Here is a 17,694-nt window from a genome sequence, read left to right as displayed (position 1 = left end):
GTGGAGCCAGGGCTAGGGTTTTTGCACACTGCTGGTAGGTAGGGCATGGTCACACAATTGTAGGTAGGTAGGGCGTGGTCACACAATTGTACCCCAATTAAAATTATGCCACACAGTACAACAATTTTATTCACATTACACTGTATGTAGTGCCCCTGATTCATATTACACCACATAGTAGTGCCCCTTATTCACGTAGCAGTGCCTCTTATTCACATTCGCATCACTCAGTAGTGTCCCTCATATACAATGCCCACAGTAGTAGTGCTCCTTACACATAATGCACACAATAATAGTGTCCCTTACATATAATGCCAACAATAGTGCAGCTTACACACATAATGCCTACAGAAGTGCCACTTATACACATAATGCACACAGTAGTGCCACTTATACACATAACGCCCACAGTAGTAGTGCCCCTTATGCAAATAATGCCCACATCAGTGCGCCTTATACACATCTCTGCCTCTGTCACTCTAGCAGCTCACTGACCGTGTCTCTCCAGCAGCTCCATGTCCTGTGTTCCTCCAGCAGATTCCCCACTCTCTGTGTCCCTCCAGTCCCCATGACATCACATATGCCATTCAAGAAAAAGAAGCCACTGGGACCTGGAGTGGGGATAAACGCTCTCTGTCAGACACAGCGTGTGTGAGTACCAGGAGGGGCAGGCTGCAGGCAGATGACAATGGAGCCACTAGGACCTCAGGAAGGGGGAGGTAGCTGCAGCTCATCAGTGACACTAGCGGTCCCTGCATCATTTATTGACAAGTGTGGTGGGGCAGGCTTTTCTGTTGTACTTACTATGCAGGGACGTGGAGGAGGTGGTGGAACTAGTTCCACCTGCCATTACAGGTGGTGGAACTCAGTTCCACCCCGTTTCCCCTCACTTTAACCCCTGCTCACCAGTACATTTTTGGATTGTGGGAGGAAACCGGAGTACCCAGAGGAAACCTACGCAAGCATGGGGAGAATATACAAACTCCACACAGTTAGGGCCAAGGTGGGAATAAAACCCATGACCTCAGTGCTGTGAGGCAGTAATGCTAACCAGTACATGTTTGCTGTTATTTCTTAATGTGTTTGTTGACCATGCCTGGAACGGTTCCGGTATGAATGGTCGACAATATTAAGGTCGACACTCATTAGGTCGACCACTATTGGTCGACATCGACATGGTCGATGAGGACAAATTGTCTACACAGGATAATGGTCGACACATGAAAAGGTCGACATGTTTTTTTAGTTTTTTTTTTTACTTTTTTGGTGTAGTTTTCTGCGTAAAGTGACGGGGAACCCCAATTAGTGCACCGCGTCCCGTTGCATGGATCGTTCGCTTTCCATGCTTCGGGTAAGGTTACCGTTCCCAATCGTAGTCCACGTGGATCGTAAAGTATGAAAAAGTTCCAAAAAAGAAAAAAAATGTTGACCTTTTCATGTGTCGACCTTTCATGTGTCGGCCATTTTAATGTGTCGACCATTTGTCCATTTGACCAATAGTGGTCGACCTAATGAGTGTCGACCTTAACATTGTTGACCATCTGAACGGATACCGCCTGGAACGGGTGTGGATCATGGGGTCGACAGTAACTCGGTCGACAGTCATAAGGTCGACCACTATTAGTAGACAGTGACTAGGTTGACACCTGAAATAGGTCTACCCAGTCATTAGGTCGACATGGAATAGATTGACATGGAAAAAGGTCGACAAGAGTTTATTTATTTATTTTGGTGTTGTTTTCTACGTATATTGACCGGGGACCCTAATTAGTACACTGTATCGCTCGCCATGTTTTGGGCAAGGTCACTCGCTCTATTACCGCTGCGCTCTGCACTGGTCACTATTCCCAATCGTATGCTCACGTGGATCGTAAAGAATGAAAAAGTTCACAAAATTAATTTTTTTGGGGAAAAAGTCATGTCGACCTATTCATGTATCGACCTTTGCCATGTCGACCTAGGTACCATGTTGACCTAATGCATGTCGACAAATAGTGGTCAGCCTAATGAGTATCGACCTAAGTGCTGTCGACCTAAAGACCGGAACCCCCTGGAACTGGCCGGAAGTGCAATGCTAACAGTTAAGGGCTAAATACAATAACGTAGTCTATCCTTCTGGATTATTTTAACATTTTTTTCAATATGATGGGAAATGGGAAAATTTTAAGGAGTTTTCCTATGTTATGTTTTGATACTGACCTTTACAGCAGTTCAAAAAGATTTGTTCTCAGTGTTGCCCACTGATGTAAGAGGCCAATTTGTGGACCAGAAATGATAGCTTTTGGACTTCATTCCACTAATTCATCAGTCAATGATTATTTTAATTATTATTACAATTTATAAGGCACCACAAGTGTTTTGCAGTGCTTTGCATACAACACACATTAGAACAATACAGGGTACACAGACCTTAACATCACAGAAAACTAGAACAGAGCACAGGTACCAATTAGAACCACAGTTCTCAGTACAAAATACAGCTGAGATGTAAGGAAACAAAGGAGTAATCCGCATACTACTGGGGGCGGGTAGTCACTGAGTGGGAGAGAGCTGTAAGTGAAGTGCAAGAGAAGAGGGCCCTGCTCTAAGGAGCTAATGATGTCATCAGTTGCTATGGAATTAATTGGAAAATTGGTATAGAAAACAAAATGGCAGCCTCCACTGTGTTTACTTACAAGCCACCTCACAGACTCTACTGCTGACATCTCCAATAAGCAGTAATAATGCATTTCAAATGATCAATGAATAAATAAATAAATAATTTAAGGTTCTATGTGCTAAAACTTTTAGAGAAATAAAGTGGACTGAGATAAAGTACCAATCAACTGCTAGCTGTCATTTTTCAAATACAGCCTGTAACATGGCAGTTAGGAGCTGATTGGCTGGTATTGGCTCTCTGTCCACTTTATCCACTATATCAGTGGTCGGGGAACAGGGGTAAATTACCCCAAATGGGGTAAAAATTAAATTCCTGGGGGTAATGGACAGTCGCGCTGCCGAGACACAGCCCCGTCCAGCACCGTCCAACTCGCAATATGACCTGCTGATGTCACACACTGCTTGCTCCTGCCCGCCCTGCGCTGTGCTCCTGGCCGCCCTGTGCTGTGTTCCTGGCCTCCCTCACACCCGCCCGTCCTGCGCTGTCCTCTCCTCCTGCCCGCGGCCCGCCAACCCACACACAGAACTTGAAGTGTTCTGTGGCTGACCGCTGACGGAGTTCCGCAGGATCAGACAGTGGCCCACATAACAGTGGGAAATTCCCACTGACATTACTGAGGTTAGTGTGACCATCTGTCCCCTAGAAGTCGTGCCCCCCCCCCCCTTCTCACCCTCATCCATCTTTCCTAAATTCATTCTGGTGTTTTGGGGAGAAAGTGTTAATGAACCCATTTATTGCCAAAATATAATTGGCGGGGGAAAAAAAAAAAAATTATATATATATACACAGTATCTCAGAAATGCCATATAAAAACAGTGATAACCAGTATATATGCATAATAATATATGATTTCCTTTCTTTCAAATCAAGGGGGTAACGTCGGCGTATCTAAATATATTTTGGGGTAAAAGGTAAAAAAGTTCCCTGACCCCTGCACTATATAAAGTATTAGTATATCGACCCCTCAATGTCCAAAACACAGAGTAGAGACATTTTCAAATTTAAACTCACAAAACCATTAAGCAAGTGGGCAATACACAATGGGATATAAAGGTATGAATGTGCCGAGCGTAAAAATAGCACAATAATGTAAATAATGCACTAATTACAGTGGTTGCCTGTATTTTAATGAATTTAATAGAAATATATTGCAGAATTTGATGCTAGAACCTCTTGGTGCATCTAGTCTGCCCTTTATAAAACCCTTCTGCTTACATATAAGGATGGGTGTGGTTCATCAAATCGACAGTGTCTAGGTCGACAATGTTTAGGTCGACCACTATAGGTCGACAGTCACTAGGTCGACATGGATGGAAGGTCGACAGGGTTTCTAGGTCGACATGTGCTAGGTCGACAGGTCTAAAGGTCGACATGAGGATTTATTTATTTTTTTGTGTCGTTTTCTTCGTAGAGTGACCGGGATCCCAAATTAGTGCACCGCGTCCCCTCGCATGGCTCGCTTCGCTCGCCATGCTTCGGGCATGGGGCCTTCGCTCCGCTACCGCTTCGCTCGGCACACTTTACCGTTCCACTCGTAGTCCACGTGGATCGTTAAGTATGAAAAAATTCAAAAAAAGAATTTTTTTAGAAAAACTCATGTCGACCTTTAGACCTGTCGACCTAGCACATGTCGACCTAGAAACCCTGTCGACCTTCCATCCATGTCGACCTAGTGACTGTCGACCTATAGTGGTCGACCTAAACATTGTCGACCTAGACACTGTCGATCTTCAGACCGGATCCCATAAGGATATCATCACAATTATACCAACATACTGTACATCTCTTCACTTATCTCAAAATATCTCCTGCTTGGTGCAAGGTCTGCATCTCTCACACACATCACCAGTTCCCATTTACAGTTACAGGACTTTTAGTGGGCTGCACCATATCTGTGTAAATGCCCTCCCTTGCTCAGCAAGACATTCCTCTGTCCTCCAAACCTGCAAACGTTCCCTGAAATCTCAACTTTTCATGTAAGCTTATCAAATTCCAACACCCACATAACCTCCATAAGCTATTCTATCCATTTACTACCTCCCCCATTCTACGAAGTCCATGCAAAACTTACATATGCTTGGCCAACATTGCTTTGTGAATTGTGAATGTCAACAGGCAGAATGTTGACAGTTGACTTTTAGTGTTAGGGTGTGTTTTGGGTTAGGCTACATTTAGAGTTAGGGCTCCATTCATCTGAAAACACTGTGTCAGTCTGTCTTATCACTGTTCTTTCCAATTGTAAAGCGCAACGAAATATGCTGCACTATGTACGAAACTGCGCAATTGTTGACATTCTGGCAATGTTGAAATGATGTCAGTGTTGACATTTGACATGTCAACATGGTGACATAATGTCCATGTCAAAATTAAGACTATCTGGCGTTGACATACTGGGGGGTATTCAATTGTTTGAAAAGTCAGTTGGATGTCTGTTGTTTTTCCTATCTTATAGAGAGGAAAAAACAGACACCCAACCGACTTTTCAAACAATTGAATATCCCCTACTGAATGTACACATTTTGTACCCGTCCTCATTTAATTAACTATTAATTCTCTACACTTTTTAAACTTGCAAGCAGAGAGCTCATACTACTTTGTCTATTAGTTATTGCCTGGTGCTATATAAATAAATAAATAATAATAATAATAATAATAATAATATTATTATTATTATTATTATTATTATGACCCATTGTCAAGCTGTATGTGTGTTTTTTTCCTTAGAATTGTTTGTGTATCTCTCTGCAAGTAAATTGTGGTAAACGTTGATGAAAAAACGAAAATCAGTAGACTATTGGCTTTTGCATAATTTTGCTTACCTCCAATTTGGGTTAGTTTCAGCAAACATGTGTGTTATGAAAAATGATTGTACAGTTACAAAGATTTTACCTAAGTCCTGGTGCATTCAAATGTTAACACACCTCTTTGGAGACCTCTAATTTCCTTATTAATCACACACAGCTGGAAATGCAGTGTTTCCACTGCTTAGAGACCAAAAACTTCTACCATAGCATGTAAGTAATCTGGGTAATAATAACATACAGCAAAGATATGCATACAAGTTCCAGTTTCAATGACCAGTTTTGTTATATGAAATCACAAAAACAATGGCCAGTGTGATTTGAGATTCTTGCTTTCTGTATTCATATTATTGGCCTGCGTGTGCAGTCACTATGACAGAAAACATGGCGCGGTTGCGATCCATTTGTTTGGGTTGGCCTCTAGGTGACTAGATTTGTCAAACTTGGTGATTTGTGTTGCCATGTCCTGGTTGTTTGGTGGTCATGCTGAATGACACACATGTAAGCATGTGAGGTGCTTTGCATATAGGTTTGTTGATTATATTAATGTGTGCCTTTTTCTCTGCTAGACAGCAACACTTTATATGAGAAACATACTTAACAAGCCTTACTGTTGCGCTCACAGGCATGTCTGTCATCTCTTCAGGTCTCATGAGGGTGTGGCTGATGAAACGGATCATGATTACATGCCAGGAATACAAACATAAGTTATTGTGTGTTAAATGGAAAAAATACAGAGAAAAATTGCCCTTCAGAGAGATAGCATAAAAAGGAGCTAGTTGTCAGCGCACTCACATATCTTACACAGATTCAAAAACATGACTATGATTATTTTTGAGCCTGTAAAGCAGCAAAGGATTATGGGCAACGGTAAGTTCATGAGGAGGTTAAAAGAAATTTGGCAAAAGACAAAATAGTTTAAAAAACAATCATAAAACTGTGTAGTTAAATGGTTGAATTGGGTGTATGCAATTAAATCATTCCTCTATGTTTAATACAGCAATGGAGACCTCTCTAAAAAAAACATCAGTCGAGGGAAAAAAAAAGTATAGAGGCAAAAGGGGAATATTGCAAAAGCATAATAGCTATGACATTTCAAGGTTGAACTACATTTTAGTAAAATGCTTGCAGCCGTCTATCTGATTCTTGGCGCACTCTTCTCTCGTCTGACCGAGGGCTGAACTTTGGTGGACTTGGTGGAGTAAAATAAACATTTAGTTTGTTACATGAAGTATTTTATTCTCAGAAAAAATGGGCTGCTGTAAAAGTTGGAAGTACAGTTTAAAAAGGAAAGTGGGCTCTGTTTAACCTCATCATTACTTTTTAAAAATATTTAGCTATTAAGATTACTGTGTGTCTATGACAGTCCTGACAGTTGGGGCCTTTGTCCTGACTTTAGGGATTTTTGGATCGAATATCACATTGATCTAGGGGTACTCTTCTTTAATGGTGCCTCCACCTCACACACTGTGGTGAGACCCACTCTGGTACACTATGGCTTGGCTTTGTGGCAGCAACAAGTTGAAAATCAGATCAGCAATACCTAAGTGGAGTGGAGTGATGAATGATTATAGCTGAGGGAAGGTAATCACAAGAATAAGGGGTTTAGCTATGATAGGTTTTTTTTTTTTTATTAAAGTGAAGTGATTTGTGGTTTAATGCAGTTAGTTAAGATGAGGGAGGAAATGTATGTAGCCACTATGATGCTCTCTGTGTTGTATGGTTGCCACTGGGATGCTCTCTATTCTATGGTGGTCATAGAAATGCTCTGTTTGTATAGCAGTCACTGGGAAGCTCTCTGTATTGTGTGATGGTCACAAGAGTATGCTTTGTACTGTATGATTGTCAGTGGGATGTTCTTTGTATTGTACAGTGGTCACAAGATTGCTCCTTATAATGTATATTGGACACTAAGATGCTCTCTGTATTGTCTGATGGTATCTGGGATGCTTTCTGTATTGTATATAGGTCCCTAAAATGCCTGCCATTGTTGAGAATTTGTTTTCCACTGCGTGTGGCATTGGCTTCCCCTGACACCAATGTAGCTAGAGATAATTGTGTGCTAACCCTGCCTTCTCATGTTTGACCCTGTCTGCGGATTGTTTGGTCTTGCATACTTAAGGCCATTTTCAGAACTTTTTTCATAGCCGTTTAAGTTCCCAATCTGTCCCTGGGCATTGTTTGAGGCACCAAAGGTTATATGCCTACATGCTTAATGAGGTAAATCCAGACCTGGTCATGACAAGATACTGGAAACTTTAAGGCAATGCAAAGGAAATACAGTGTCAATGAAACATACATATATCCAATCGGATCGAGTAGTAGCTAGTTGCTGGTTAGTTGTTAGTTTCATGTGTTGCTGATCATTTTCTTTGGTTCTAAAAATTTGCTGTGACCCCTCAAAAATTAAAAATAAATATGTGTTAATCCCCTGCTCCACATATGTACTTTGCTAATGTTTGGCCAGCACATTTCTAGTACGTCTTGCAAACATGTTGTGTTTCTCAAATTATTAATCTGTACTGAAAAACAATTTAGATGGCCTGGAAACACAGATGGTAGTATTTTCTGAATAATTTAACATAGTTTAAATTACTCAGAATGGTTACATCTCCACAGAAAAATATAATTAAATCCACTTTATTTCATGTAAAAGTTAAAATGTGATATACATGTGTATTGCTTTAATTGTAGTTAGTTTTATTATAAAATGATGTTTCCACATTTATTACCATGTTGATTTTTATACATATGAATGCAAATCTTTAACATCCTCCCCTTATGCCAATCAGAGTACAGTCAGTGCCCTTTTATTTTTATCTTTCAGGAGTCTTTAGAACACTCCATTCCTCGCCTAGCATTCTAATCCAATTTAGTGTGATAGTTACTTGGAATCCCTTAGAGGCCTACAGTTCACTCACTCTCTCACAGGGCTGAGATTTCCCTTAGCCCAGCTGGCAGGAGATTTTAGAAAAAAACACAGCATCTCAGGGGGGATGGATCTGTAGTTTGAATGGGGCCTTTTGTCCAAGCCTCTATGAAGCCAGATTAATTATGCATTGCAGAACACAGTTTTAAAGCTCTGAATTAGGTTCTCATTGTGAGTAAAGGACAGCATAGGTTTGAATCCAAAAGAATTCCCATTTCCATCACAGGGACAGTCATATAATGACTCAAAGAATTCCGAATTAAAGAAAATGCAATTAAACAGTATTTTGCAGTTAGCGCTGCATGGCAGTTATCTGTGGTATTCATAAACTGATTCTTTTTAAAAAAATTCACAAGATCTCTCCATAGGTGGCTGGTCTTTGAAAGTGTTCTAGTTCTGTCTCTGTAACCAGGTTACCTTTCCAGGTCCCACTTCATTAAATAGGAACCTCATTTTAAACTTAAGGGGGGTACTCACGGAGCGATATTCTAAGCAATCTGACTAGATTGCTTAGAATATCGGCAGGATCGCTCCGTGTGTAGCCCCCTCGGCGATAGCGATGCGCGGCCCCGCACATCGCTATCGCCGCTGCTAGATTGGCCTGCATGCAGGCCAATCTAGCGGGTCGCTCACTTCACCCGCTGGGTGAAGTGAGCGGCCCCCCCGTCTCCCCCCGCACGCTCAGCACAGATCGCGCTGTGCTGAGCGGCAGGAGAGATGTGTGCTGAGCGGTTCGCTCAGCACGCATCTCTCCTTGATCGGCCCGTGGGTACTGGGCTTTAGGCATACTAATAAGAGTTACTAAATCCATTGCTCTTTAATCATCATTATTTAGATTTTTTTTTCCTGATGCATATAGTTTCAGAAGTAGTTTGGTTTGATAAAGTTGGGGGCATTGGTCTATTTATTAAACAGTGAAAAGCTCAACCTTCAGCAGAAAAAGTTGCAAATTGTCACGTGACTTTTCACTGTAACTAAATAAAGGGGCCACCACTACTGATGGGTTGGGTATGCGTGACCGGCGAAGCCCCTTGCAGGCTCGGTGGTGAGCTGTCCTCGCCACAGGTTCTGTTCCGACTCTATGGGTGTCGTGGACATCCACGAGTGAAAATAGTCCCTTTTAGTCTGCGTGCCGACTGTCGGGACTATCAGGGGGCGGGATCCCGGTGTCAGTATTGTGACCAGCAGTATTGTGACCAGCGTTCGTGTGGATACTGCAAAATTTCCGACTAAGCAGACACAAGACCATAGAATGGCGTGATAGGATGATGCAGTGGAATGATGATTTACAATAACCCCCAGATTCCCATTGGCTAGTTGACACTGGAGTATGGAGGGTGGGCAGTTACACCAGGGAGGTGCTGATTGCTCTGTTCCAACAGATGAAGCTGGCGCTGATCTTTGGTGATCTTATATTCCGGCAAGCGCAGGCACATGCCAATATAATTTTTTTTTTTTTAAAGGTACAGTTATTGGTTATGTTTTATCAGTTGGAGACTGACAGTTTCCAGAACTGAGAAGGGAAACGTCCCACTGTAAGTTTCAGCGACATTCTACTATATTGCTATATAAAGAGACGGAGTTTCAGCTAATCACTGAAAGGAGACACATAGCGAAATATATATTATTTATTACCAGTTATTTATATAGTGCACACATATTCTGCAGCACTTTACAGAGAATACTTGGCCATTCACATCAGTCCCTGCCCAAGTGGAGCTTACAATCTATATTCCCTATCTCATATACTGTACACGCAGTCACATTCACACTAGGGTTAATTTTCTTGGGAGCCAATTAACTTACCAGTATATTTTTGGATTGTGGGAGGAAAGCGGAGTACCCGGAGGAAAACCCACGCAAGTACGGGGAGAATATACAAACTCCACACAGTTAGGGCCATGGTGGGAATCGAACCCATGACCTCAGTGCTATGAGGCAGAAATACTAATCATTACACCATCCATACTGAGTCGCTAAGTAATGGATAATAGTGCACTCAGGACTAAGATACAGTACTGTACATAACTACTAAAGTGCTGAAGATAGTTGTGATCAAAGGACTGAGTTGTATAATTACCAGAGAGCTGAAGCTACCATTTTTCTGTGATTTCAAGATGACCTGCATTAGATGCTAACTGTTGTTTTTTCCCTTTTGTGGATTACAAGTACAGTAAATGCATGTAATACGACAGTGACCATGCAGCAGGAGAGAAATTCAGAAAAAGAACTTTATGTTTACCTACAAGTAAATGATTGATCAGTCTGGGCTTTTATGGTATGTTGCTTAATAATATATTTTGCCATTTACTTGTGTTTATGTGAATGTTACTGTATATATTCGTGTAACGTGTTGTTGTGATTGAGCAGTTATATTTTCTACTTAATAATATTGAAAGAGGTACTGCAGCAGCTGAAGTTAATAAATTGCATTCAGTTACCAAGAGAAACCCAGTTTATTGGTTATCCATCATAGCATTTATAAGAAACTAGTGCATATTCTTATCATATTATCTGTGACGCATTGTGTGTCATTTGCGTAGTGGTGATTATTTTCTCCTTGTTTGCTATGGATACTGCATTGTGTGAAGTCCCCTGTCAGTTGTATGCGGATCGTTATTTTCTACATACCTTTTCCCTGGACCTATGCCCTTTTATACTCTATACAGGGTGATTCAAAAGTCACAGTACACCCTTTTGTTTCAAAAACTGTGCAGGAAATGGGAAAACTGAACACTCCAGTAAGGTGTGGGTGAGGTGGGCTACCTTTTAGGGTACTTTTTGAACGACCACTCCGTGACTTGTCAGCCAGAGTCCAGTTTCTCGGAGTTTCTCAGAATTTGGAAATTAGGCACCTGACAGTGTTATGTGAAATTGGAGGTCTTTCTGGGTGGCGGTTGTTAAAATCTGCAGCTGTGACATGGAAACTTCGTTCTCCAGGCATCAAAATTACCTCAATTCTCACCTCTTTTGTCAAAGCCCTCTTCAGTTACCTGCAACAAAAAAGTGTTGTAACTTTTGAACTATAAACTGTTTGCAGCAATAAACTTTTCACCAAATTCTGATGCTGTCTGACATGTTACATTTCCATTTGAAAAAACTGACTTAGATTCAAGATGGCCAATTTCAAGATGGCGCCCAAGTTCGGTACATACCCTAAAAGATAGCCCACCTCACCCATACCTTACTGGGGGTATGGGACTCCAGGTCGACACCAAAAAGGTCAACACACCTTAGGTCGATACACCTTAGGTCGACACCTGAAATCGGTCGACGTGAACAAGGTCGACATGGAAAAGGTCAACATGAGTTTTTTATGTTTTTTTGGTGATGTTTTCTTTGTAGAGTCACCAGGAATCCCAATTAGTGCACCGTGTCCCCTCGTATGGCTCGCTTCACTCGCCATGCTTCGGGCACAGGTTACCGTTCCCAATTGTAGTCCACATGGATCGTACAGTTCAAAAAATGAAAAAAAAGTGAAAAACTCATGTCAACCTTTTCCATGTCGACCTTGTTCATGTCAACCTTTTTCCATGTCAACCTATTTCAGCCGAGCGCAGAGGTAGAGGAGCGAGGCACCTTTCCCAAAGCTCGCGAGCCATGCGAGGGGACACGGTGCACTAATTGGGATTCCTGGTCACTCTACGAAGAAAACAACAAAAAAACATAAAAAACCCATGTCGACCCTTTTCCATGTCGACATTTTGTCCATGCCAACCTATTGCAGGTGTCGACCTAGGGTGTGTCGACCAATTGGTGTCGACCTAAGGTGTGTTGACCTTTTTGGTGTCGACCTGAAGTCCGGATACCCCTTACTGGAGTATTCAGTTTTCCCATTTCCTGTACAGTTTTTGAAACAAAAGTGTGTACTGCGACTTTTGAATCACCCTGTACATTTGCCATATTATTCTGTTGTAAAGTAATTTTACTGTGTGTGTATGGGCCTAGCCTCTCTGCTACAGTCTGAGAAGGACGAGTCTGTGGAGTTGTTGCTAGGAGGACGTAAGATCCATTGGAGCTGCCGTCTCTACTATGAGGTCTAGTTATACCCAACTTATCTGTGCCCACACTTCCCCAAATCCGTTTGTATTCTTTGCATCCCCACATGATTGATCAGGTGAAAATTTCCACCCTATGTTTGCTTTGCTTCTTACTCTAACTAATTATTTACTGTAAGGTTCCACCTGATGCAAATTGAAAAACTGTGCTCTTGTTCCACCAACCGTCTTATACAAATCCGCAGGCAATATACACTTTTATTAGAACAGGGCTCTCTCTCCTCCTGTTTGATCCCACCAGGACCCTTATGAAAACTGACAAACCCCTGTACTTGTAAGGTGTTGTCAAAGCCAGAGGTTAAAATGAGCCGATATGGAGCGGAACTGTGTTCCGTCAGTTCCAATTGGAGACGGAACGCAGTTCTGCCTCTTTCGGCTCACCTAACCCAGAATGTGAGCCACCCTGGAGCTGCATGGGGATGCCGGGCGCCCGCTGAGGTTGTGTTACCAGCAGACGCCGCCACTTTCCCCTCAGCAACAGCCGGAGCTCACTCCTGAGTTCCGGCTTCCGGCTGTGTGCTGCGCTATGGGAGAGACGTCGGTCAGCGGTCCGGAAGCAGGAGCGGGGCTGGTGAGTATTGTGGGGGGGGGGTTTGTGTTTTTTTTGTGCGAAGCGGCGCTACTAGGGGGCATCTTCTACTGGGGGCGTCTTCTACTGGGGCAACTTCTTCTGGGGGCATAACTACAGGGGCCAACTGTACTGGGGACAACTTCTAGTGGGGGCATCTATTCTGAGGAATAACTACTGGGGGCATAACTACAGGGGCCAAGTGTACTGGGGGCATCTATGCTGGGGCATAAATACTGGGGGCAGCTTCTACTGGGGGGCATCTATACTGGGACATAACTACAGGGGGCAACTGTACTGGGGGGCAGCTTCTACTAGGGGGCATCTATACTGGGACATAACTACAGGGGGCATCTGTACTGGGGGCAGCTTCTACTGAGGGCATCTGTACTGGGGGCATAACTACAAGGGGCATCTGTAATGGGGGCAGCTCTACTGGAGGCACCTGTACTCAGGGCAGCTCTACAAGGGGCATTTGTACTCTATACTGGGGGCATTTGTACTGGGGGCCGCTGTACTGGGGGCATAACTACAGGGGGCATCTCTACTGCGGGCATCACTATGGGGGCATCTCAACAGGGGGCATAACTACAGGGGCATTACTACTGGGGGCAATACTACACAGGGCATTACCACTGTGGGCATATCTACTGGGGGCACTACTAATGCGGGCATTGCATAGGGGGCACTTAATAAGGGGCATCACTCCTGGGGACCTAAGTGGCACTACTACTTGGGGCACTGTATAAGGGGCACCAATACTATGGGCTTTACATAAGGGGCACTACAACTGTGGGCACTACCACTACAGTGGACATTGCATAAGGGGCACTACTGCTGAGGGCATTGTATAAGGGATGCTACTGCTGTGGTCATGTAGGGTGACCACGCCCTTTCTGGTTTGAGGCCTCGCCCCTTTTTGCGACACGCGCAATCCTTTAGGAATAGGGTAGTGGGGTGTGTTCCATCACCTCTTCAGGACCACTTTAAGCACTGGTCAAAGCATTATGAATATAGGACCCCTGTAAATGCAGGAGTGTGACCACACCATCTTGGGGGAGGGTTGCACCTCCTAAGCAGGCCCAGGCAGGTTCCCAGACAGGCTCTGTTACCTGCCTCTCCTCCTCTTGCACTACTGAATCCCACCTGTTCAATTTTGTACCCTTATATGTTGTCCTACATGTTCTGTACTACAACTGTCTATCTAGCCATTTATGTCTTATGTTAAGTTTTATGCTTCAATACTTTGCTTGTTGATCCTCTATGTAGTGCCCAATTTAAGACCCATAGGGGTCCTATGCAAGATACTGACTGGGGCCCCTTCCCATCTATTCAGTGGGGCTGCAGCCCCCCCAGGTAAAAATCCACCACCCCTATCAGTGTCAGTGAAGCCATATGCAATCACTAGGGGAGTTTCAAATGTTTGAAAAGTTGGTTGGGTGTCTGTTTTTTCCTGTCTATTAGATAGGGAAAAAACAGACTCCCAACTGACTTTTCAAACATTTGAATCTCCCCCAATGACTGCACTGGCTTCACTATGACTGGCAGTGACTTCCTGAAAGTCATACCTGTCAGTCACAGACACTACAGGCAGTTCAATTGGGAGGTGTTTCCGCCCTCCGGGACTGCTACACGGGGCTGCGATAAACACAAAGCTAGCGCAGGCCAATCCGAACCAGTTTCTACGGTCTGCAGCTTATACACATGCGCAGTTGCACCACAGCGTTTGCAGTACATACACTGGTCCCGGGAACATGCCAGAACCATTGCGCAGGTGCCTGAACCCGGGCTCCCTGTCTCCTCTCCTCTCCACGGGCATGGGTGTAGCAGCAGCCTCCCTACTTAAAACAAGTAGGAGCCGCCGCTGCATCTATTTGTAACAAAAAAACAAAACAGTGGACCGTAGGCAGGAGCCAATGCTGCATAATAGATGGTCCAGCTCTGCCTCAGCAGATTTGCAATATTTTAACATGCCTATAGAGCAGGCTAGAGCAGATCATAAGTGCACTGGTCCTTTGATATAAGTATACTAATATTCACATCTACAGTATCTAGATAAGCCCCTACAAGTGTCTTAAAAAATAAATAAATAAAATACAAACTTTAACAAAATGAAACAAATACAATTTTTTTAAATGTGAAGGAAATATGGACCAATTAGCTGTTTTCTAACAATAAATGTTATAAAGCTCCAAATATACCATGCCATAGGCCTTCTTACTATGAAAAAAATCACCATTTCGCCATTTCTTTTTTTAGAAATACCTATTGTTGAATCACTTTTATCTTCTATACTCAAGATTGTAGGGGGGAACCATTTGGTTCAGTGAAAAACATCTAAGGGAGCTTAAAATGCAAACTCTTATATCGACTTTATGGTATGGTTCCTTTGTGGCTGTAATCCCATGCTTCACTTCACCTACTTCTATTTTCAATGACACTGCAGGATTACAACTTTCATTAAAATGCTATATTTACTACTTACTTTAGAGGGCAAAGAAAAGTTCTGAGAGCTTTGTATTTTAGATCTTGACATTGATGCACAGTAAAGCTTTCTTGATACAATAAAAATAACTAAAACAGTTGGAGAGGAGAAATAAGATATATGATATGAGGCATAATCAATAGTAAATAAAGTTACATGGTCTTCTATATGCTTATTATATCGCTTTCACACTGCACAAAGAAATAACCCGGTATTGGACCGGCCAGAGCTGGCCCTAACCAATATGATGCCCTAGGCAAGATTTTGGCTGGTGCCCTCTAGCACCGCCGCTAGTTCTGCAGGAGATGCCTGGCATGAGTCAGCTGGCAGCTCTGCTAACGTCGGGCGCCTTTTGTTTACGAAAATGCATCTTATTTGCATTACTATGTGGCTAGGACGCACAAGCAGCTTCTGCTGATTAAAATGATATGCAGCATGCCTATATTCTGTGTGCAACTGCGGCTGTATCTGCATATGAAATGCTACATTACAGTGATTTCCAGGAATACACTGCAACGTAGCATTTCATATGCAGATACAGCCGCAGTCACACACAGAATATAGGCATGCCGCATATCATTTTAATCAGCAGAAGCTGCTGGTGCCCCTAAGCATACCAAATGCCCTAGGCATTTGCCTAGTTTGCCTATGCCTAAGGCCGGCTCTGGGACCGGCATATTGCCGGGTCAACACGGGTCGGTATGCGGTGTGAAAGGGCCATGGTCGAATTTCCACGTCTCCTGACCCGGTAATTCAACCCGGGAATAAAGCAGTGTTATTCCCGGGTTGAATACCGGGTCATTGGCAGCATGAACGGGTTACCCAGGTGCGACACGAGACCCGTTCGCTACATAGGGAGAGGTGGTGCAGAGATGAACTCATCTCCCAGCGCCGCTGCCGGCTCTGTCCCCGCCGTTATGGCAACCAACCTGGCAAATTGCTGGGTCAGGAAGCCTGCCGTTAGGGTCCAATGCTGGATCCCACCTGGGAAGGACCCGTTTCCAATTCCCGAGTGGGATGCGGCATTGGCGATGTGAAAGGGGTATGTGTGACCAATCTCTGACGGGCATATTTAGGGACAGATTTATTAAAAAATGTTTACTAAAATAATGTGAAAAAGGGTGTTTTTACATTACTTTAGTATCACTCCATTTACTACATTAACATTTTTTTTTTTAAAAGGCCATAGTGAGGCCTGTGATAATAACGCCAGCTTCAGCTGGTGTAATCACAGGGCTCGCTGCGGATTATGTACTTCTGCATACTTTGCTCTGCCCCTAGACAGAGAAAGCTGTGCATCGAGCCAGAAGTGTGATCAGCTCTGTGTGTTCGATGAACAGACAAGCTGATTACTGTGTAAAAAGTAAAAAAACATAAAAAATGTCAAAAATAATTTATTCATACTACCCAGGGACTGATGATCGGTGCTCCGGTGTGGGCTGCCGGTCATCGGTGGTTCCTGCTGTTCCTGTGACCTCTGATGCAGTAAAGTGATGCTGCAAAGTGGCAGCTCACTTTTCAGCTGAGGTAACAGCGAGCAGGGAGCCCCGATGACAGGCAGCCGTCCAGGAGCTCCAACCACCGATCCCCACCAGGGGAGTATGAGTCAGCGGTGAAGGAGGGGTCACGGCACAAGGGGGGGTAGTAGCAATGGGGGAGTCGACTCGGCAGCGGTAGCGGCGATGGTGGTGGCACATGCGCAGCACATAATCGGCGTAACATACCCCAATAATGATGCAGAGTGGCATCGCAGAGTCCGAGCTTTCATGCCAAGGTCTGTCGCTTCATGCAGTTATTGAAATATCCATGCGATGTAATCAATAATCGCATTGCAAATTGGATTGATTTTAACCATCAGATCTGCCCATTAATGTTTTCCTGGGGAGTACTCATCAGAATGCGGGGGGCAGTTGTGCTCATCACATGGGGTACTTATTTTATTTAGAGATGTGCAGGTTTTGATTCACCCGGATCTCAAAACGGCATCTTATTGGCTCTCGGTTGTCACGTGTTTTGGATAGCCAATAAGAAAAATCCAGATAAATCTGAATTTGCATTAACTTTGGCTTTAAGAATCGAGTAAATCAGAACCTGCACATCTCTAATTTTATTTCCGATTGAAGATTCTTATACTTCAGAAAAGAAGATTTTGTAGTTTAATAAAGTGGTGACGGAGGGATTTTGTGGTGTTTCA

The sequence above is a fragment of the Pseudophryne corroboree genome, chromosome 4 (genome assembly GCF_028390025.1).
Source record: "Pseudophryne corroboree isolate aPseCor3 chromosome 4, aPseCor3.hap2, whole genome shotgun sequence".
NCBI lineage: Eukaryota > Metazoa > Chordata > Amphibia > Anura > Myobatrachidae > Pseudophryne > Pseudophryne corroboree.
The sequence above is the reverse complement of the archived record's forward strand: the minus strand, read 5'-3'. Positions refer to the sequence as shown.